At 34.6% G+C, this 24,338-nt stretch overlaps 1 protein-coding gene across 2 annotated transcripts in view; it reads left to right on the forward strand.

Annotated features, from left to right (window-relative positions):
• The window catches only part of LOC117235011, a 346,097-nt gene that overhangs the window by 123,976 nt on the left and 197,783 nt on the right, over window positions 1-24,338 (forward strand). For both annotated transcript variants that reach the window (XM_033496632.1, XM_033496633.1), the window contains exon 2: window positions 21,934-22,005. The gene's annotated coding sequence lies outside the window, so the exon portion shown is untranslated. The remainder of the gene's footprint in view (window positions 1-21,933; window positions 22,006-24,338) is intronic.

Raw genomic sequence — 24,338 nt, forward strand, 5'->3', positions numbered from 1 at the left:
AAAGTTACGTATTCTTATAGCTTCGCTGTGTTTAAACGTAATTACAAAAAGTCTGTTTAAAAAGAGAAGCACTTTTTACGCAGTAAGGAAGGAAGTCTATTTATATTTTAAGATTAAAGTGTTCCGTGAGTTACTTCTTGTTTTCATTTCTTTTTCTCGACCCCGATGTAAAAAATGTTTTTACTTCTTCAGAGAAGATTGTTATCGATAAATTAAGCACGGAGACATAAAAGGCAGGATAGTATCGTTTCTACGATTTATAGAAAAACGAGGATCAATGTTATTTTCATTGTAAGATTCTACTGTACTCGCGTAACTACGTCGCTCATAAAAGTCCATTAATTAAAATAATTTCCTAACTCTAATTTTATCAAGAGAACATTCTATTTTTATCTTCCGAAAAATTGATTTTTCTTTGCATCTTCCTAACACATAGATGACTTGAAAGATATATGTGTAAAATTAATATAGTTGCAGCTGTTTGAAAGATACAACGATCAATTAAAATTGCATAGAAGAGCGTTCAGGTGAATGCACTTTTCTCGAAGTTATGTTTCTTCGATCAAGTGAAAAGACAATTCGATCGAATCACACGATGCAACACATTTTATCGAAAACAAGTAAGCGCGCAGATACTTTCAATGGCTAGCACATACGTACATACATAGTATTTATAATATATATGTAAATACCAAGTACTTTACGTATATGCTTTACTTTAAGAGCTTAAACAGAGTAAGAACGTAATTCACAATAGCATTCAAGCTAGCACCATTTTCTCCGGCAGCGTAGCTCGCTCACCCGGCGAAAATTATTGCGGGCAGCACAATTATTGCTTAACAAGTATGTAATTACCGCGACACGCAGGATAGGTTTATCTCGCTGGCGAAATTGTTATACGCGTCGTATAATTGGCCTTAACGTTAATTCGCGAGCGATCATTATGTTTTTCACGCGTTTCTTCGCCACGTCGGAGCGGAGAAAAAATGATTTATTACAGGAAATAGGCGGCTAGATGACGCATGGTAATCAATGCAAAACCTCGATTCAACGTCGATCGAGCGAAACGAAGTTACGCGTTTGATTGAAATTGCTTATCGCGCGATAAAAGCTTTAACGCGTATATACACGGTACGTTGTCAAAAGGGAACGGTATTTGTACAATATCATTTGTGAACGAGAATGTATATATGAATATACGAGAAGTTACAAGATATTTCTTACAAACGTATGTTTAGTAACAATTTGTATAGTTCCACTGAATATTGAGGATTATTAATATAAGGGACAATTGACAAATACTTTAAACAGTTTTGCGATTTGTATGTGAAATATATGCTTGCATCGAATATCTCAACTTCTGTGTAGATTTCCAGATCTGTTTCAAATTTGATCGCTATAATCGCGATACTCGTGTCTCGCTACAATGCTGAAATTTTAAAAAGTATAATATAACGAGCATAATACGTTTATAAGAATTGTTCACGGTAGGTGTTCGAATATTTTCGCCAGGCACTGTATGTTGTATTTTCTTTCTGAAATAATGCGTTTTCTCTCTCTCTCTCTGTCTCTCGTCTCTACTCTTTGTGCTGCACGTTTGGCGCCTTCTAATCTCTGTCTCGCGTTTCTACCTGTATTTGTCCTCCTCTTTTTAATATTCAACTCTTTGTGCCGCTTTATCTCCTTCTCCGGCCTCTTTTTCCCTGTCTTCGCCTAAAATTCTGCGCGTTTTGTTCGTTCCATGGACGCGTTCCCTTCGTTTTCAGCTTTTTTCCCCCTGGCTCTACAGCCCTCTTTCAGAGCTCTCGCGTAATTTATACCGTATTCCGGTTGAAATAAATCAAATCGAGTCGTGGTTCTGGAAATAGGAATCGAATTAACATAGGAAGTTGATAGACGTGTGTTCATTTGCATAATTGTCACGTTTTCCTTTCCTTTTCCTGTACACGTCGGTGGAATTGAACGTGAAATAAGAAAGCATAGAACTTTATTTAGTACATTAATCGGAAAAAGCTAGTTAACTCGTCACTTTGACTGTCGATATTGCTTTATTCGCGTCTTCTACATTCTGACGAATCAGTTAATTTCTATTGAAAATAAATTCTGCCGTAGCTGCTGGATCCAGATTGCGAAATCCCAAGTGAAATTCTTTTTACTTTTGACAGCAAGATTTGTTCACGAAAGTGCGACTTAAAAATTCGTACGATAATTGTCTGAATTTTTATTTGGACAAACCTATAGCGCGTATCGTACATACATAACAATAAGTGTGAAAGATGATCTCACTAAATTTGACTTTGAGATTTGTTGTTATAATGAGTAATTGTTATAATTCTAATTGTATAATTTGTATAATTGTATAACTATTAGTTGTATAATTATAATGAATAATTGACTGCTGAAACGCTTTTGCGATCTCTGCAATATATATCTCACCAAATATAACCTTCGCAGTAGATACACTTTCAGATCTGTTTCAAATTCAATCGATATCATCGTAATAGACGAGTCTCATTACGGAACTTTTTAAGATGTTTCTTGCAACACACGTAACGTATCTACAAAAGGTTTCTAAGAGTGTTCAAATATTTTTTGATTTACCGCAGATATCATAGCGATCGTGTCAATAGATAATCCAGTTAACAAGTTCGTTCGAACGATATGTAATACGAGTTGTTTTAACGTGGATTGTCGACGAGTGAATAAGCGCTATTGCCACGATCGTGGTCGTTGCACCGGTGGTTAAAATGATGGTTTAGCCGATGACGTCAACGTCATCTCATGGTAACGATCAACATCTGACTCGAAATCGCACGTGGAGGTTCGAATACAGTGGCTGCTTGGTAACACCTCGCCTTGACACGGAAATATCCGCCTCTTGTTCGTGTAAATATTTTTTTGGTCACGAAGAGATTTTTTCTTCTTTAGCTATTGGAACGCCATTCTCCTTTTTTCGACGTTTTATGAGACTTCGTTTGCGGTTGTTGCCTTGCAGATTTATTTTAAGAAGAATTTTTAAGAAAAACCCGTTTTTAAGCAAGATTTTTTTGGAAAATAGTGCTAGAGGATCCAAAATACTTTGAACAATATCTCGTTCAAAAGCTTCGAACATATATTTTTTCCAGTTTCAATTTATTGCGTCAGTTTCAATTTAATAATAATTTAATATCGTTTTTTTTTAATTTTGAAATAAATTCCACCAAACATTTTAATCACGATGAAACAGAAAAACTGAGTTTTATTGTATAAATATCTAGTTTTGTATTATAGCTTTACTAATATCAATACATGTACTAAATTTTACAATATTCGACGTTACCAAGAGTCACATTATCAGACTACAATCAAAATCCGCTCTAACTGCTAAGCAATAAATAACTTTATAAATATTTAAGAATTATTCGTAATGAATAGAAAGTAGATTAATCGAAAACACGAAATATTACAACTTTCCTCATGTGTACTTTGAGAAAGTAAGGATACTAAATAATTGTTGAAAAATAATTACGTTAAATCTTAAACCAAGATTAATGTTTAAAATCGCAGGCGACTCTTTTCAAAGCATGTACATTAGAATCTGACCCGTCACAATTCCATTCTATAGTTAGATCACCAAGCAAATGGTCCGTCCTTAATAATTTCTGCATCCACAAATTTAAACTCCGATACACACGTCAAGACTACTCCTGTACCTCTGGTGCAAAATCAGAAAATTGATCGCCGGTTGGTCCATTAAAACGAGGCTAACAACGCGATTAAATCGCTAATAAACACCATATTTTCGCGATGTTCTCCATTTCTCAAAATCAAACCTCGATTCTATATAGGAGACGAAAACTCGGCTCGTCGCCACGTTTACGCGTACATCCTCGTTCATAAATATCGGCACGCTTACAGAAAAGTAAGCTTCAAATATTCTTAGAAAATTATTGAAACGTTTAAGGGTTGTTGTGCTGTTTAGAATCATTTTTTCTTTTAAAATCAAAATTAACTGTTTTCGTGCGGATGTTTATGGTGGATAGATACGATACTCTGAAACGTGGATGCTTCATTTTCGACAAATTTTTCAGGGTGTAATAATTTTCAAAAATGTCTAGAAAAGTCATACGTCACCATTAACCATTCCAAATTAACATTGCTACAGAATTTCTGACAGGTAATTTGTTGAAATATATTTTATATAGAAAATAGTATAAAATAAAACACGTGAAACGTAGTATTATTTTCGAATTAGCTTATAGAATTCTAAGTAAATAAAGAATCCGTATATTCAATGATGTAATACAAATTTTACTTTTATAAAGGCAACAACACGTTTATGTTCTCGTTTATGTCCATCACATTTTTCAATTATTGCTTCAATCAATTTTCTCAATGACGTCTAAATGAAGAGATCCCTGGGGATAACATGTGCGCAACCACGAATATTAGAAAAATATTTAGAGCAAATAGGATGCTTCCCGCAGCTTTTATTTTCAAGTTAATTCACTATAAATTTGTTACGTGTTCTAAATTCATTCGTTTTACCTATATCTTACGATGTACAAATATCAAAGAAGGGAAAGTGAGAATCTTCCAATTTCCTAATAATCCTTAATTTATCGTATACTTCTTGCAACTCTCCTGAACAACTTTTACAAATTCGTAGATGTTCCTCTGATCGCTTAATCGTCTGTTTTTAAATATCTGCTCCGATTATCGCCTTTCGTATAAACTCGGATCGTGTGCTAATGCTTATTACTTATGAACAGGGGTGTACATGGTCGTTTGTCTTTCTCGCGGGCAACGAGCAACGGTGCCGCATTAATTTCATTTTGTGCCGCTTAATTGCGGCAGTTCATCGTTCCGCCGAAAAAATAAACCGCCGCAACGTTGACAAAAAGGCGGCTAAAAAAGAAGAAGAAGAGAGGAAAGAGTAGGAAAAAACGGAGCGTACACGTCGTTGAACATGCCCGGCGAGTTTCGAACGATCTTTCGGCCACGTCTATGTGATGTATTCCTCGCTCTCTTTCTTCATGGCGTTCGTTTCACGATAAAACGTGAAGGTTCTCGACACGGAGAGAACTGCCACGCGGTGGTCTACGTAGACTAAACACGAACGTGGCCAAGGAAACCGAGAGAAAATTAGAGGGGTGAAAGAGGAAGAGAGAACGGCTAAGGCTGGCAACGCTTGTGCTCGAAACCAACGGAGGAAATAATTTTTTTGTTATTCTTCCGAGGCCACTGTCCGCTCGGGCTGCTCGTTCCGTTTAATCCTCTGATAGTTTATTCGCGATAATAACGTTGTCAGAGGGAAACGTTGCGCAGGTCTCCTCCAGCTGGCGCAACAGCCCCGTTGCATGCTTGCACAATGAGTAATTGTGCTTGACTTGAACTTCTTTTGAGGTGTTTTACTTTGCTCCTAAGGAGTGGTTGGTATTTTATTTTTTGTTATTCATTGATCGATAGATACGTACTAAATGCGACGTTGTTTCTAACGTATATCCTGGATTTTAAAGAGGGAAGATCGTTAATCGAAGGATAATCAGCTTTAAGATGTCTGGTCAGCGTGAAAGTCGACCAACGTTTGATAATCTGTTGAAATTTTATCAGATATTTCTTGCTGATTCTACATCATATTTTTGAACAATTGACGAACATTTTTACTTTCTAAGAAATATTTATTTGTCTCTTAAAAGTTCAAAGGATAGAATACAATATATACAATAATTCAGGGTTTGTAATTGTATTTGTAGTGAATTTACAGATGTAACAAAAATGTCTCTTAAAAGTTCAAAGGATAGAATACAATATATACAATAATTCAGGGTTAGTAATTGTATTTGTAGTGAATTTACAGATGTAACAAAAATTGTTTTCTATTTCTTTCTTTTTAGAGTATTTTCAGCTAATGAAATGAAAGATTGCTATATAGAAGCAAGTCGCATACGTAAAGTAGGCTTCCCAAAAGAACGAAAACGAAAAGAGTGTTGTATTTCAACAAGGATGTGTCAACAAGAAGGTGCTTTGATATCATAGACTTCTTTTTCGCTATAATATAACTTGATGTCATCGTTTTAAGATCGTTTTTCCTAAAAATAGGATTCCCTAGAATGTAGAGTAATTTCCAATGTTTAACGCGGTAGAAATCCTGTACAATTTATTATTCTTTGATAATTCTGAAGACTTGCACCTTTCGATTCTCACTATTTAAATTCCAAACATATTGCAAGATATTCTGCAACATATTTCCATATAAAAATCCTCTGTCAATTTACGTTATTCGCTTCCTCTAAAAACTTTGTCCATCTCATTAAATTAAAACTAATTTAAACGTATAGAAATTCATAATTCATAAAAATAAAAACGAAAGGTTCAGTAAGTACGGTAGTAGTCTAACGCGGCTTATCATACTCAAATTATTTCAACTATAAATTTCGTTACATCCGAAATGCATTCGAAATTCTCAGTACCACGAGGTGGATTCTTTTTCACTGACAAACGAATTCAGCTTCTCCGATCCGAGCAGGAGAGGAGCTCGAGTCAGCGCGAGGACGCGCGACAAACTCGCGAGCGTGTTTAACGCACGGCCGGAACACTCGGCGTTGGTCGCGCGTGCTACCTTTTTCCTGTTTGCTTCTTCACCGCGAAGAGTTTAGCCGGCCAAAAGGGAGTGCTTTTAAGCGCGGCTGCCAGGAAACGCGTTTCTAGAGACCGAGGCTGCTTTTTTAAATTCGCCAGCTCGCGACTCGATGCTGCGTTTTTTCTGCACCCGTCCTTATCCCTCCTTCGTCGCGGATGAAATAGTTCCACCGATGTAATTTAATAAATGCACGAGCGTTTTTCCGCCTCCAACGTCCCGTCCAAACTTTCGGATCGGCTGTTCGTAGCTGGACTCGCTCGATTCCCATCCGCCGAAGCAAATGGTGAAAACCTTGCATTGACTGTTCCGTAGGAAATTTTGTATTCGGCGAATTCTGCATTTATTTCAGTTTTAATTTTCAATTTGGTTAATGCGCGAAGTATTTTCAGATTCGTGGTATAAGTACAGAGAAATATTTTTCTACGAGGAAGAGAAATAAAAAATGTTACGATAAAATCGAGTAGTTCGAACCTTTATTTCGGAGAAAATGAAGTTTCAGGACGAATTAAAAGATAAGATGGTATGATGGACGAAATCGTTTACACGTAATCCCACGAGAGGATTCGCAGTAAGCGGTTCGGCAGAATCAAATGAAAATCTCTTGATCGGTGCCTGACTTGTGGTGACCTGATCGTGTACCGTGATCGATACTCTGAAGAAGATATGTAATGAAGTTTTTCAGCTTGCAGCTTCGTTTCGAAGAAAACGAAGATTTAAGACGAGTTGGAATATCCTGATGTTAGACGAAGCTAAACTAAATTGAATTATTTTAACAAAAGAAAAGATAAGCAAAGAATATAATAATGAAATTCAGTTGTTTCATTCGAGGACTTGTTTCGCAGAAAATAAAGTTTAAGGATGAATATAAATAAAGTTTAAGATGAGCATTTGTTATTGGACTATGTTTCTTTGTGCTGAATTTTATTGAATGTTTATTGAATTGAAGAAACGCAATGAAATGAAATATTATGTATGTTTATTTGTCTGAATTTTGTTGTACAATTAAACTAATATTATAGCATGTAATATATAATTCAAGTTACAAGTTACCAGCGTTAAGTAATTTTTTTGTAATATTGACGACAAATGATATAAACCGATGATTTAAAATGTAAAATTATTAACAGAAGGATACAACAGCGTACACTTGTCACTCATTAATTCGGTAATATTATTGTATTATTTAGTAAATTATTATGGAATAGAGGTTTTTAATTTCATATTCTCAAAAATGAAATTTCGGAGGAAAAACTGTTTAAAACTTTTTATGTATATTATTCTACTTTTTATAGAATTTGTGGATGCCTTGCTTTTGCACGTTTGTTTAAAATACACAGTTGAGATATTCTTTATATTCTTTATGTAATACATCAAACGATTGTTTGGAAAACACGTAATTTTCTTCGAATATAGTATATTTGTGTAAAATGTTGACGAACACTTTTCGAAGAATATTTTTGCGTTCTATTCTTTATTCCATGATTCTTATTATTAACAGAGAATAAAGATCTCACATTTTAAATATCGAATATTTTATCCGTAAAATATTCAAGAATACCAAATGTGATATAGAAAGTAATATTTTAATTCTTCTAACGTTTCGTTTGAATTTCTGACAAATTTATATCTCTAATTTCAAGTTTCTTAATCCCTGTTGAACATTAAAAAAGTATTCCTCTATTTCTATCGAATAATTTCATAAATATCGATGAATGTCGTAAATATGGTAATCGTAGTAAATAAATATATAAATAAATAATAAATTTATAATAGTATTTTTCTCTTGAAAAACATTATTACACCTTGTAAAACATCATTTATAAATGCATAATTTTTCAATGTCCAAAGTATATCGTTAGATGTACGTAATGCTGTTTTAAAAACTACACTTCACCGTACTTTTAGTTTTTCTGTTATCTGCTGAAATTGATACGCTTTAAATTCAATAAATTCGATATTCGTGTCAATTAAACACGATTGATAATAAATTTGAAATATTTCCTGTTCTCGAGAGCCGCGTTGCGTATCAAACACGCTTTAACTATTGATAGACATTCGATTTTCTGTTTCGAAAATTTTCAAGCAAGTCTACCGTGTAAAGATTTCATTTGTCCCGAATATCGCGCAAAATCTAGAAGATTTCGAATAATTTTAGAAAATACGATGTATCTGTAACAAAAAATGTTAAAATACATGTTTCCATTCAGCTGTTTAAATTATATATTTATTACATCCAATATTTCACGTATTACGTTTTATGTTTAATATTCTACATTCCATATTGAATATTTAATATTTCCAATTTTATATATTTTTTAAACAGCGCTACGCGATCCAACGTTTCGTTTCGATTGAAATGGAATTGAAATCGAATACCGCTGAATTTTAATCATCGTGTATTTTCATGTACTGTATTATACCATACTCGTGCATCATTCTCATGGTGCCTTTCCATTGCATTATATTCGTCAAACTTTATATTTTTTAAAGTTACTTGATACAAGATATAGAATGTTTTAACAAATTCGAACAAGAATAAAATGTGTCGGTATCGTACTCTTCAACGATTCTACTATATTAGAGCTACTAATGTAAATAATATTTTGTATACGTATAATATTTTACACATATACAGGGTGGTTGGTAACTGGTGGTACAAGCGGAAAGGGGGTGATTCTACGCCAAAAAAAGAAGTCGAAAATATAGAATAAAAATTTTTCGTTTGAGGCTTTGTTTTTGAGAAAATCGACTTTGAATTTTTTCTCGGTACGCGTGCACTTTATCGCGTCTCGATATAACGGATCTCACTGTAGATCGTTGTCTCGATTGACGTTATTTTTTAAATTTTTAAAATTTCAAAATTTTAAAATTTTTAAATTTTTAAATTTTTGAATTTTTAAATTTTTAAATTTTTAAATTTTTAAATTTTTAAATTTTTAAATTTTTAAAGTTTTAAATATTTAAATTTTTAAATTTTTATTCTATATTTTCGACTTCCTTTTTCGCGTAGAATCACCCCCTTTCCGCTTGTACCACCAGTACCAACCACCCTGTATAATTTATCGTTTGCTATTACAATTTTAGAAAAGTATATCTCTCCGGGCTTCACAAAATACATTTTTCGTTTCAAGCATTTCCAATAAACAATATGTTTTTATCACATAGAGTCTGTGTTCAGTTTGTAAGAAACAACAAACACACACGTACTTTGCTATTTACAATAGATTTTTATAAAGAAACACGTCTAAACCTCTAATATAAAAATTAAGTATAAACAAAAAGAATTATAAATTACGTAATATCGTTTTATAATTTATTATCTAACGCATTGCTGATGATGAAATATCACGTATTTTCTATTTATCAGCCAAGAATAGTCTTCATATGCAAATGTCAATATTTTGAAGTTTTCTGGCGATCTGTTACGCGCATTAATTTTCCAGGTCAATTAAATAGAGAAAAAGTCATAAAAAAGGAAACGATATCGTAGATATTTGTACAAGTATCCTTTTCAAAAATATCAACTGATGAAAATACGCATGTTTATCTGAATTCATCAATTCTTCTTATTTTTATATAAATTTAAATCTGTATGAACACAACTAAAGCATTGGGACACTAGCGGAGATTTGTTTTACTCTTTAGATATTTCTAATCTTTCCTCTGTTTCGCTCTCTATATTTCAGTATAAAATATGAGAATGAGAAACTCGTTTCGAAAACTTTATACATTTTTCCATATTTCATACTGCATATGTATATTTAAATTTCTTATAAACGCATGAAATTCCGCAGTTTAGTCGATTGGTTTTTACAGTTCACAGACTAATAACACAGCTATGATAGAACGATTTTCCACACGATATTGACGGCGATTGGAATCGTAATAGCGATGAAAGTTCAAAGTGTGAACTTTAACGATGCAATTGTCGCATAAGCGAAAAAATGAAAAGTATTAATTCGAAGATTGACTAGGTAATTTCATGAACAGATTACGCGATGGTTTGATGTTTCCTTGTGACGAGAATAATTGATTTATCGAAAACATTCAATTACATTCGACAAGTTCTTAAAATAATAGAAAAAGGGATTAGAAACACCGGTAACTTAAAGATATTTGCTGAAATTAACAATGAGTTTTAACAATTGACAAATCATAAATAATTTAAAGATACGCCAGGGGTCAAAAGTTTGGATGTGCAAATAGCTTTTGTATATAATCTGTGATCTGCTGTGTTCACTATCCTGTTTTTATCCTAACGAAATAAAGTTTCTCCTTAATAAACGAGTAAATCCAACAATGTCCGGAGATTCGCAAACTGTGTTAAAAATAATTCTCGGCAAAGCCCGATCTCTAATCCTCTATTTGAAGCATCGTATCCACGAGCGCCTCGTTTTCTTCAACAATTTCGAACGGGCAATAAATCTGTGCATCGCACGTACAGGTCAGGACAAAGTGTTTTCGGTTGGAGGGAGCCGCGTGTTCGGGTCCGGTCGAAGATCGATAATTTTGCACGAATCAGTAGAGGAGCGTTTGCGTTTCGGTGGCCTGTAACCTGCATTTCCGATAGAACGGTTTGCTAGCAAACGATGCATTACACGCCGATGCGGAGCCCCGGATGTTCACTTTGATGTGCTGGCGTGTCACGCGCGCGCGATCCAAGCTGCGTCGATTCACCGATAATCAAAAATGCGTGCTACGAATTTTGTCTCTGTCATCGTCTCTGTTTGGCGTGTGGACTACAAGAGAGAGAGAGAGAAAGAGAGAGGGGGAGAAAGAGAGAGAGAAGAAGAAGATCGACGATATCAAAGCGTCGTCGAGATGAAAAGTTAATAAATTACATCGATACGCAGCGGCGAAATTGGGTCAATGATAAATGGGAAGGCGACGAAAGAAGGCGAAGGCTACTATCGCCATTCGTCTGGAATTCTTCCTATTGTCATCGTTGTTATTCTTATATCGCTGTTATCTGGCTGTTGGTTATCGGATTACTGTCGCTGGATCGTAGTTTTCGCCAGAATTCCTGCGTATTATGATACCTTCCCTTTTTCTTTTTTCGAAGGGTAGCGTGGAAAGTGATAAGAGAGATAAAGTTGTTTCTTTTCTCGTTTTCGAGTAATTTATTAGGAAGAATTGCGAGTTGATTTTGAGTTGTATGTAGAGTGAGGATTTTTATTCGTTCATGGCAGATTTAGAGATAGAGCACATAGATGATATAAATATATGCAAAAATATATAAAATAAACAAAGTATAGTTACTACTTACGATATTTGAAGGCTACGGAGGAAATGTGCGATAAGTCATATGTTTTGTCTCGTATGAAGAAACGATTTTAAAATTTAACTCGCTGTTGGCTAATTCCATATTGTCTAAACAATATTCTATTTGATTTAGAAATGAAATAATATGTTATTGCTACTGGTCTATTCTCGAGTATTCTAGAAATATTATACAAATTATACAAAACTTGTTAGATTGGCTATTTTTAACAGGTAATGGTATCTTTGCACATAGTGGACAAAAATTAACGAATGATAACAAAAATTAAAAACTTATATCTTTCCGCATTATTGCAATATTTCAGTGATTTTTCACACAAATTTCTATTTAGACACACTGATTTCTATTTTTGCGGCCTACTACTCAGACAGTCTTTGTAGTTGAAATTTTGTTTATTCTCCAGGGAAGAATTATAATTATAGTTGCAATACGTTAATTCACTTTGAATTGTAGTAAATATAAATGGCTATTTCGGGATCAGTGTAATAATATATTAGAATACAATGGTATAGCGAAACGTAAATAGAATTGCATAGTATTATGTACATGTAACTTCCAATGTACACATTGTTAGGGAAGGTTAATTTAAACGTAGCTGATTTTGCTTAATTTTTATTTGGAACATGCTTTTGCAAAGCATTCTATCCAATTTTTCCTTCTTGGAATATTACCAGTAGATATAAATATTCCGTTCCTTTCTTTGTCTATATCAGGCTAATTTCTTATGCGAAAACGTAAGTTGATTCAAGCGTGATCAATTCAAGTTGAATGCTTAACACCGTCTTGATTAATACTTTCGTAGGAATTGTTTGAATTTCTTAAGGCTTTAAGAGTATCTTCTTCTTTTATTCCGCGTAGAATGGCACTGTATGATTCTTATCTTGTATACTTTAAGGATAAATATGGATAAACCATGGTTTCAACTCTTTCATTTCTACGACAGTCTTATGATTACATATTCAGAATTACGAAATACGTAGAACGTTACTTTCGTCAACAACTAATCGTAGAATCGTAGAATTGTAAATTTTATTCCACGTTTAAACAATCTTGAATATCGACAGAATGTCACGCAATAGGCAAAAATATTACAAATAAAGATAAACGTTAACGCCTTTTTTTACCAAGTTCCCAATTGCCACGTTACACTTCAGAAATCGTAAGTACCAAGTATCGAAGGGCTCGAGTGTTTTATTTCTCGAGTTTACGCTCTTTCCGCCGTTAGACAGAGAATTATCGTACAAGTATGTAATAAAACGAATTCCTCTAATTTCTGGCCAGGTAACGTCGAGTTTCCGCGAAACTCTGACAAAAGTGGAATCATATTTTACCATACACGTACGCTGGGAACTAGCCGATTGAACTTACCGCGATTTTCCTCCAACTTTCCTCTCCGCCAGGCGAAGGAGAACTTTTCTGACAGTAACGTAATTTCGCGAAGAGTAGTCGCTGGAGAACGAGAGGAGGAGTGCAAGGTGAGGATAGAGAAGTCGATCTTTGTTTGGGTCGAAGAGAAAGAGGAGAATGGTTGCGAGATTAAATGTGGGATAAAAGGGCAAGACGAAAGAAAAGAAAACGAAGAAAGGACGAGGAGCCGTGGGCTATACACGGCCAATCTTTCGACGATATTTCATCGCGCGTTTGGGATCCAGCGAATTATCGATAAATAAATAAGTCATAAGCAAAAATCGAGGATGATGAGGAACCTGTTAAGATGAAAGATTTGTTGCAAGGCTTTTGATCGTTTTTTTCTTTTTTTTTTTTCGTATGGACATAACGATTAACGTATTTACCGTGACTTTTCGATTTGAATTTGAGATGATATCTGGAATGGTTGAAGTGGTAATTTGGGAAATTCGTGGCTTGACACGTGGATTATGGTAATGACGAGCCGTTTATAGTAGAAGGCATGGACGGTTAAACTCGTGACGAAAGATACATGAAAAAGTATATCAACGTATAATAAAAGCAGGAAAACATATATTTGACGGAAAATCTACGAAATCTTGATCTTCATGCCAGGTTTTAGATTATAATAAAAAAAATCAGATGTTACTCAAAGTTCAGTTAATTTATCATGCACAGAAATTTACGATATCTTTAACATTTTTGTCAATTTTCATATAGAAATTATATTGTATTCAATTATCTAGAATTCGTATTTTGATCTTGTCATCATGGATGGAGCGTGACTTTCTATGGTGTTCTTGATTTTCTTCGTAAGACAATATTCTTTCACTAATTTTTTAAGCGCAATAGTATCAAAGCGTTGCAGACAAAACATATAATATTACTATTGTTACGATATTACAATTGAATTACAATTGAAACAGAATATTCAACGTACGAAATTTCTCTGACTAATTTTTCATCAATCAAGATTCTTTCAGGAATTCCACGTTTCATAATAAAAATTCATATTTCAACGAAATTCTATCCTTACTTATATCGACTTTCCAAATATCTAATATTACTAAATATTTGCCAACTTGCCACTGTATATTAATTCGTAACATGGTTGGTTTGGTTCTGACACCAATCAGTGGGAATTATTTCCGGCTAATGATTAGTGGCACGGAAATAGAACAACTTGTTTAAAAATTCATGAAAAATCTTCGCTTATATTCTCTTTCGTTCAATCAACTCTGTGACGTCAGCCACGACCTTTGCCTGGCCCGATTCGTTTGTGCATGTAGAACATTTGCACGATGTTCTCGAATCGGGAAGTATGAATTGCATTAGTATAAAGTTATATCTTTGGAGGTAATAGGCTTACTGCGCTGTGATCAATCGCTTCAAGCGTTTGTGTTTCCTTCTTCCGGGTACTGGCCAACTGAGAATATCTCATCGTCAAATAATATCGCTTTTGAGGAAGCGATTCGTGATTTCTCCCGTCATTTACTAAATTTATCTAATTTTTCATACACTTCGTTGATAATTACCTGTCAATCTTCAGTTCTCTATTTATGGCGATAAACAACGATTTAAGCGTGAAAAGTTACACACATCACATACAAAAAAAAAAAAAAATGGAATGATGCAACGTTTTCTTCTAAGGAATATTTTTGTAGAAATATAGGAGTTTCGGCAAATTTCCTCTTACAAAATTTCCTCCATTCGGTAATAAACAGTAGCTCGACCCAGATTCTAGGATCACGTTGTGTACATGTATCCGAAAACTGCACTCGTGGCATTCATTTAACGTCAAACACAGTTCCCATCAGCTTCGTCGTTAAACTGCACTTTACGCTATATTATCTGAAGGAACCATTTCCGACGTATTCTTCGACATTACGCTATAAATTCGTAATTTTCTCACTTCGTGTATGGAGAGTATTTCGTATTTCGTACGAGAGAAAGCTTGATCTTCACTCGGCAAGGAATTTCCAAAAATAAAATTGTGGAATCTATGTGAAAGCAACCGCAAAGTGTGAATTCAAGGAAAATAAAATATATAACGTTATAGATAATGGATTCTAAAGGCTCTAACAGTTTTTTAACACTTTTCGGGTCGCATTTATCACCTCCAAAATGTGTGCCTTATGGCGATTGTTCGAGGTGCTTTCCTACTTAAATTTCGTCGACACACTAAACTTACACAAAAGAAAGAAAGAAATTGACCAATAAAATTTTAAACGATCTCTGTTTATGCTACATTTTTCATAGAAAACATCTTAGCAGAAGAACAATTGACATTATGTGGGAAATAGCGAATAAACGAGCAACTGTATTTGGTATTTGTGTTCTGCTTTGGAACTTGATATTTGTTTAATAATATGAAGCGATATAAATTAAAAGTAGACAATATACGAATATATAGAAACAACATAAACACATAACGTAAAAAAAAATGTATTAAGATGAGTTAAGACTAAATCAGCTAATTGTTCCAATGATTGATCAAATGTAAAAAATAATAAATATTCAGGAACAGAGCTGTGAAGGTAACGAATATCTATAACCATAAATTAAAAAGAAATAGAACTAATGGATTTCAAAGAAATTCTTTTTCAAATTCAATCGGCCAATTATCGCCTATATGTCGCTGCTGAACGCTGTTCGGTTTAAAATTCAGAGAACAATGAGGATATTTTTGCGAATTAACAAATCCACCGGTTGAAAATTGATACACGGTTGAAATGATGTACCATGTGCACGATAGTCGCGCATTTTGTGCCGAGTTGTTCGTATAATAGCGATGATGTAATTTTCAGACGCGTATGCATCTCCAATGCAAAGGGATATGGCATCGTATGTGTTGCGAGTGCACGCCCTGCATTGTAAAATGTCGCGTGGAAAAGGATCGTTTGAACGAAAATACGGTTAATAAAAAAGCGGTGTTTCGCCATGTTGCGCGTACAAAAATTGGTAGTAGCGCAAATGCTCCTAATGAACAATCATTATGTGTAACAATTTGCAAAAGTGTCGCTTGTGAGCTAAAACACAATTACTGTTCGTTGAACTCGTTAAAAATTATCGCGAACAATTACTTAGTGTAGCAATTTGTAAAAGAGTCGTTTCAGCTAAAATGTAATTAGTGTTCGTTGACCTCGCTAAATTTTACTATTTAATTACTACGGAAAGATTGCAAAAATGATTATATACATATATAAAAAAGGAAACAAAAGAAGCATAGGTATAGTAAAGTACACAAAAATATAAGATTCAGCTGGCGTAGTCAGCTGTTTAAAAAATTAATTCGGAATAAGGGAAGATAAAAACGCGAAGAGTATACACTGTAACAAGTAACTTCTTTTTCTCTTATTCAGCGTGTAGAATTTTTTTCTTTTTCTGTCTTTTATTTCACGTTTGCTACTGGAGATTGAATCAAGGACCAGCAGCAAACTTATCATTTCTATTCGTTGTACGTAAAAATCGCAACCGTATTGGCGTTTCTATCAACGTTGAAAGGAAAGTGGCTTTCATAAAGTAAAATAGGACGTGGGAAATACAGATAGTTCGAAATTTGCATGTCTATATTGACTTGGATCGTTTACCACTTTCGCGTAAATTTACTATTTTGCTCGGACATCGGTAATTAATGACAATGAACAGAGAATAACGATGCTCGTGGTCGTACTCATCGTTGATTGAAACATTCACGTTGAAATGATCTTCGTGGATTCGCTATTTTCCTATCGAATGAATACGGCGCTAATTTTGTGCATTTCGTGTTACTTCGAATCGAATTTGAACGATTACGTAAATTCTGTTTTAAATTTACTTTTATTCGACCAAGATATTGCGCATTTTAAAATGAAATATTGACGCAGACGAAAAGAGAAGAGCGAATAGAATACTTTGTCCAATATCAATTGTTATAAACGAAAGAGTATTATTATTCCCTTTATCAATGATATATTATTTTTATTCTGTATTTAAAATTGTAATTTAAAACTGTATTTCAATATCGAATTTTAATATTACGTTCTATCAGACTAGATTTTGTTACATGTGGATCATAATCGGTATCAGTGTGACTCACAAAGAGAGAGCTGTAGGAGGTGTCCGCCTCCGATTTTGACCTACATCGTAGGACAGTAGAGTACACTTTTCTTTTCTTACGTAGAAAGCATTACGCGTAAATATAGTGTATCTTTAAAAATTCTAAGCGACAAAGGTACAAACAATCGTCTAACGTAAACTCTTCTATTTCAAACTCCGCTATCGAAGATGTACGAAAGTAATTTTACCAGACTAGTACAATTTAGCTGAAGAGACTAAATCCGATGGAAATATGAAACTTTAACTCGATATTTTTATTTTATTGTTTCCTTAACAATACTTATATACTCCTTCGTAACAATTATTTTCTTATCGGGCAAAAGATCCGAATCCTGCTGTATAATAATTAAACGATATAATTGCACATATCTGCTTTCCAACAGGATCACAAACAAACACTTTAAATTCGCATCAGCAACGCCAAACCATGTACCGTTTACGTCACTTAGAGACTCTTCGTCCTTTAATTGCCTCATCTCCCATTTTTCAGCCCGAGGCCACCTAATTATCAGTAACCGAGAATGACATCTCCTCTCTCTTCAAATTCATCCCATGCTGTTCATCGTCGCAAACATTCTCAAACTCCAATTACAAAGTTACAACCTTACAAACCGTGCAACCCATTTCGATCGTATAATAAAAGCTAAGAGGGCCACGTTTCCACGTCGCAGAATTCATATCGGCGCTCTCTGCTTCTCGATGGTCCTCGATGTCTAAAAGATTCGGCGTGTCAGGGATAATAAGCGCGCGGGGATCACGTCCGATCATTAATCCGCGAAATACCAAGTGGATTCGGTCGGAGTTTCGGCGAGTGAAAAAAGCGTAAACGCGTGTTAGCGCCGGATGCATTGCAGCAACGTTGACTGATTCGGGGCCAACGTTGCGTTAACGCAGCATTTCATTTGCAACTCTTTTTTTTCCAATAAATTTACATAATTCAATTCTGTTTTCTGTTTCAAGGATTCGTAGTAATTCGAAGATGGTATTCCACTGGGGGTAGCCATTCACATGTTATTTAGCAATTAAGTTAGAAAAATTTACCAAATGTCCAGCTGGACAAATTGTAAAGTACAAATTAAATAAATAAATAAAAAAAAAAAAAAGGATTCGTAATTAGAGTTGATGGTTTTTTCGCCACTGTCTATTTCACATAGATCTTACGATTCTATGAAAGTTGGAGAAATTGAAATAAGGGAAACCTGTACGAAATTGTATTATTGCAAGGTAAAACGTATATCGTGCTTATCTCCATAGCTGGTTTAAGATCTTCATAAGTAATTAAAAAGAAATAGGCGGTCATTTGGCCACTACTTTTCACCATATTCAAGCGTTTGTCGATAAAAATGTATTACAAAGCGCGTACATCACGGAGAATTATTAAGTTTCCTGTATTTTCAACTGTTTCGATCTTATTCTCGACGCTACACGAAGAAATATATTAACAGTGTCTATTTACAACATGTTTTTAAAACTATCGCCGGTCATTTTTGTCTTCGTATTTGGTTGTAATGTGTTACAACGTTGGTTGCATTTCGTACTGTTCTCAAACTGTCGTTTAACCTTTTGGCAATAACGGCTAAAAAACAAATGTCGACGAACAAATAAGCCAAGGCACGTGAGAAGAAATAACAATGAAAATAACTTTTGCGTATAGAAACATGGCGTAAACCAGTTGAACGAACATTTTGAACTGCAGTTGCTGTGAATACGAAGAACTTAACGATTCTCGATATCACCATTTCAGATCAGTTTATATACGAGTTTCATTCATTCTAATATCATTCAGTAGCTTCGATCAAGATCGATATCGTACAGTACGATTTTACACAGCCCACGATCCAAGATCGAAGAAAGAAGAGATTTCGTTTCATTGTTAACTTTTGTCACTGCGCTTGGACTTTCGAACTCTACGTTTATCACTTCACGTTCATTATGAAGGCGTTTCGTAAGCACAAAGTCTGTTTTCTAAATTAAAAAACCATAAACCTAGAACCTTGAACATACAATTTTCTACGATTTTCCCATATTTATAACATCGTGATAAACAGACGTCGCTTGGTCTTCATCGCGTTGACTGCCATGCAGCTTCTTGCATAGTAAATATCTTACCCTAAAAACCGCTTTAGATTCGAAGCTACTCTGACTCCCTTTCTGACAATGTTCATCGATCCAGGTCGTTCGCATCGTTGAATACTCCTCGATCTCTGTCGCAAAAAATATATTTTTAATTTCTTACTTCAGTCATCCTGAGAAATTCAGTAAAACGTGGGTCACCGATGATCACCGTGGCGGTTGAGGTGTCGATGGGCGAAGAAGTGTGAGCGAGTGGAGGACACAGAATGGGAAGGAAGGGGTAGAAAGGGCGTGAGAGAGAGGAAAAAGGGGGAAGGAGAAAAAAATAGTAGGAAAGGAATATCGAGAGGGGGTAGGCTGAAAGGGGGATGCGGGAAGGAGAAGAACGCAGGTGAATGCGAATGGGCAGCGCAGGGTGTGACGCGAATGAATGCGATCCAACGCCATTTTGAAAGGATACCGCCGGTGGACGAGGCGGGAAAAGTGGATTGCAAAAATGTCCAAGGTATGCACTTCACGGCGTCGCGCTCGAATCCGTCGTGGTTTTCGTGACCGCGAGATTCTTCGAGGGTCGACCGATTCGCACCCTTCGGTTTTCGCAATCGTTTTCTTAGTCGCGAGTGCTCGCGTCGTACTCTCGTGTTTCGTTACGGTACGAGGTGATAGGTGAAGGTGTTGATGGAGTTGCGTACGATGACGGTTGATTCCTTGGAAGATCGTGGAAGGCTGTGACGTTAGTTGAATTCGTGGAGAAGGTAAAACGATTAGAACGTTGTTGCCGTTTTATTAGAACCAGAAGCAATGAGAGGTCGATAGGTTGTTTTGATGGAAGTAAGCAAAGAACGTACGTACACTTGCTCACGGAGCTATTCGAGTATTTATCATAGGAAACTTTCATGTGTAGACACGTTCCATGTGTTATATAAAACAGCTTGAGATTTCATTAGCACTCTGATGAAACACGATTATGACTTATACGTATGGATTGGTAGAAATTGAGATTTATCGCAAGATATTATCGCAAACGTACATTTAGTAAACAATTAGTGTACAGTGTGCACAGCCACGTCTGATGTCTAATAATAAGTGTTAAGGATTTATTGTTATTTATTGGTTTATTTATTTATTGCCACGTCGACTTTGTCTTGCTCGATATCGAGGATTATTAATGGTGTAATAGATAATTGACTAATTGTCTAAATAATTTTCTGATTTTTGTAAAATATATACTTGTATTAAATGTCTCGTAATTTCTATATATATGTTGTAGATTTGTTTCAAACTTCACCAATACAGATACGATAGATGAATTTCATTACACACATGGTGCTTTTCAAAATGTTTCCTATAACACGTGTAATATATTCATGACAGGTATCTACAGGTGTTCAGATACTTTCGTAAGTCCGTATAGATCGTTGTTCTTATAGTTAGTTAATTCTGTTAGAGAAACATAAGGAATTAAATTACTGTTTCGTTAGAAAATATTAACGACCAACAAGCTGTAAAGTTATATACATTTATGCTGACTATAAACATGTAAAAATAGACCAGAACGTGTAAAAACTTAATAAAAATATATGATATCTCGTGAAAGTTTATCTTTTTGAAATCATTATTTGCGTGTTTCACATTTAATAGGTACCAGACTTGCAACAGTATCTTGTTACCATACTGTTACTTGATCAAAATTTTTTCTACGAAGTAACGTTTTTGACGTGCAGAGTTGGTGATCAACAGAAATTTTATCACTATATGACGTTATATTTTATGCAAAATTCTTTATACGAAGAAGCTTATACAGTATAAATTACAGTAAAAATTTGCCTTCAGAGAACGATCCAAATAATAATTTAAATAATTCTCTATTTCACATAATATGTAAAATTACGTACGATGTATATACAATGCGTTACACTGCTTTACGCTAAACGTATTCTTTAAACTCACAAAAGAATCGTATTTTAATTTCACTTTACCGAGACTTCATGAAATATGACCTTGTATCCTTGCAACAATCGAACGTCATGTTTTAAGAAAATATTTATATTCTAAGGAACCAAACGACACGAAAGTTAGAAGGTCGAATCTTCTTGAAAAATAATTTGAACGTTAAATTTCGAATTTAATCAAAGTATGCAATCTCGTTATTCTCTTGTGCAAAAATTTACGCAAGCCAAATAATGTTCAACCTTTCAAGTATTCTTTTTCCAAAAATTCCAAAATACAAGTGAAATACCATCTTGAACATGTCTGTTCGAGAGAATTATTTACACGTGTCGAAAGATCGCACTTCAGGTATCGCCTGATGAATATCCGAGAACCGCGGTCACCAACGAAAGAAAGCTGTAAACGAGATTTATTCAAAGACAGGAATATCAGAATTTGCATTAATCGCCAACTTCGAACTCGATACATTTCCATGAAACATCACGATTGTCGTTTCTTTCAGAATCTACGAACGATCTCGTCACTGCGGCGAACAGCGCGCTCTTAATCCTCTATAATCTACTGTAACATTCAGGTAAAGTTTCCAACGCATACTATACTTGTTTCCAGTTTGATTTGTTGCGTTTTCCTTTTTTTTTCCTTCTTTTTTTTTCGGAATGCGCCAAGTAGTCGCTAATTTTTATCGAAGCTTGAGATACAGTGTGGACGTTCGCTGTACAATCTTGTGTTTATATTTCTTTCTTCTTCTTTCTCTTTTCCTTTCGCGTGATCACAAAGATTGACGCAGATTTCATTCTGTATGTCTTTTAGCGTGTTTGTCTATATGCAAGTAGCTTTGTTCGCAGCGAAACGTAGCTAAGATTCTATTTATTTGCAACTGTTATTAGCTGCAATTTCACTTGTGCTTTTAAGTAGCAGTGAATTGGAATTAGATAGATGTCTAGTGGTAGTGATTGAAACAGATTGTCAATTAGATTTTGCCAGAAGATATTTCACGTGCGTAGACGAACTTTCTATAACGTAGCGATTAGTTTTTTGTAGAAAGTGTTGGTTTCTTTCAGTTTCGTATTATACGAAACGAAGGATTTTTATTGAAATGGCTAGAGCCGATGCGAAAGTGACGCAGGGTTGCAGTGAAGATTTGGTTTTAATCGTTTGCTTTTCTAATCAGTCCCATACCAGTTTGTTTTTTTTTTTTTTAGTCATTTCCTACGATTCGTCGTTTGTAACATTTCGACAGTTGTGACGTTTTTGGTTAGTAACGAAAATTCACGACCTCTATATTTATTGTAAATCTTTATCAAGTTGGAGCTGTTAATAAGTTATTTTTTGGCAAATAGACCTGAACCAATTTCTATTAGGTACTGTATACTACAAAGTAGACAGATGGTCGATTCACGTATCTGTTCTAAGCGTCTCGACGATATAGAAACCAGAGTTAAAGTTCAAAGAATGAATGAAAGCACATTATTTTCTTTCCGTAAATTATATCAGAAATGTGTTTATTAAAAATATCTACAATTGGTCATTTTTAATTATACACTAGTGCATGATAATTTTGTTCTTCTTTATTAAACGAAGGTGTTCTCCCACACATAAAATGTCTTCATCTTCTGAGCTTTCTGCTACAGTTTTGTCCTTAATTTTTCAATTTCTTGTGTTGGAATTAGACAAAATTGCAGCAATGCCCTGTGTATTTGGAAAATAATGTTAAATTGTAAAATTTATTTATTTTTTTTAAATAAACAGCTATCGATCCGAATTAAATGAATTTGAAAATTGCATTAAATCTCGTTGAAACGACGGTATTTATATTTTTACACGATTTACGTTACTCAACGATGGCTTTAATTTTTAAATGTGAAACAAAAATCTAAGTCAGTTCATCGAAGTATTCATACAGAGTTCGAGCACACTTTTCTAAATTTTTTTAATTAATTGCTATTCATTGATACATTTTGAAGTAGAATTCATATCATTTTATAAAATTTCAATGCTATTTACGATATTTTTAATGTTATCTTTATTTTCTTCGTGCAACTGCGTCAGGCACTTGCGAGTTATTGCAGTTTCAAATGAAGACGTCAGATAAGGTAGTACCCGGTGATCATAAAGTCTTTCCTTCGTGGATATTGCATAAAGATTTTATCATGCCCCTAATTTATGCTCGAAACTTTTCAATTTCGCTGCGTTTAACCGTGTTAACTTCCTAGAATCGGTGCGACTCGAAATTGAAGTTTTAAAATTGATATAATAGTCTGCTAAAAATAGCAGGCCTGTGAAATGGCACGGGCACATGCGAATCTTATTTTTGAGGCGTTCAATAGCAACAAAAATTATCTTTCGCGAAACAGTGCAATTTTTAGTGAAAATAAAAAAAGGTAAGTGCGTACGAGAATCTTGAAAATCCGAATCTTTTAAAATTGAGAAATTTATATTTTTTTATTTTAATGTCACTTTCAGTTTAAACAGAAGTTTTAATACTATGGCTAATAAGTCGACGATGTTGTACGAAAGTCAAAGGTATAATTATTAAGACAATTCAAATATTAACAAAAATTCCAAGAGCATGGAAAACACACGTTTAACCCGACAATCAACTAAACAGACAATTTTGGCAATTTCGGGTTGATTGACCATCTTCTTCCATAGTGTTCGTGTATATTAACAATAATTGTTTTATATTTCCTGTTTTTTCGACCAGTCGCCAAGAGACGCGATCACGAGGAAGCGCGTCAACGGGAGTCGTAAATTCCCGTTACGATTGGACGATCGATTCCACGAACAGATCGATCCCTTATCTCGGTTAGGATAATAGAGGCGGTTTAATGAGTATAACAGTTGATTAACAGTTCAAAGATATATATTTCCAACAACCTTGCAGAGAAGATAGTTACGCTGTTGCGT

This window comes from Bombus vosnesenskii, unplaced genomic scaffold, assembly GCF_011952255.1.
Source record: "Bombus vosnesenskii isolate JDL3184/JDL3185 unplaced genomic scaffold, Bvos_JDL3184-5_v1.1 scf7180000013314, whole genome shotgun sequence".
NCBI lineage: Eukaryota > Metazoa > Arthropoda > Insecta > Hymenoptera > Apidae > Bombus > Bombus vosnesenskii.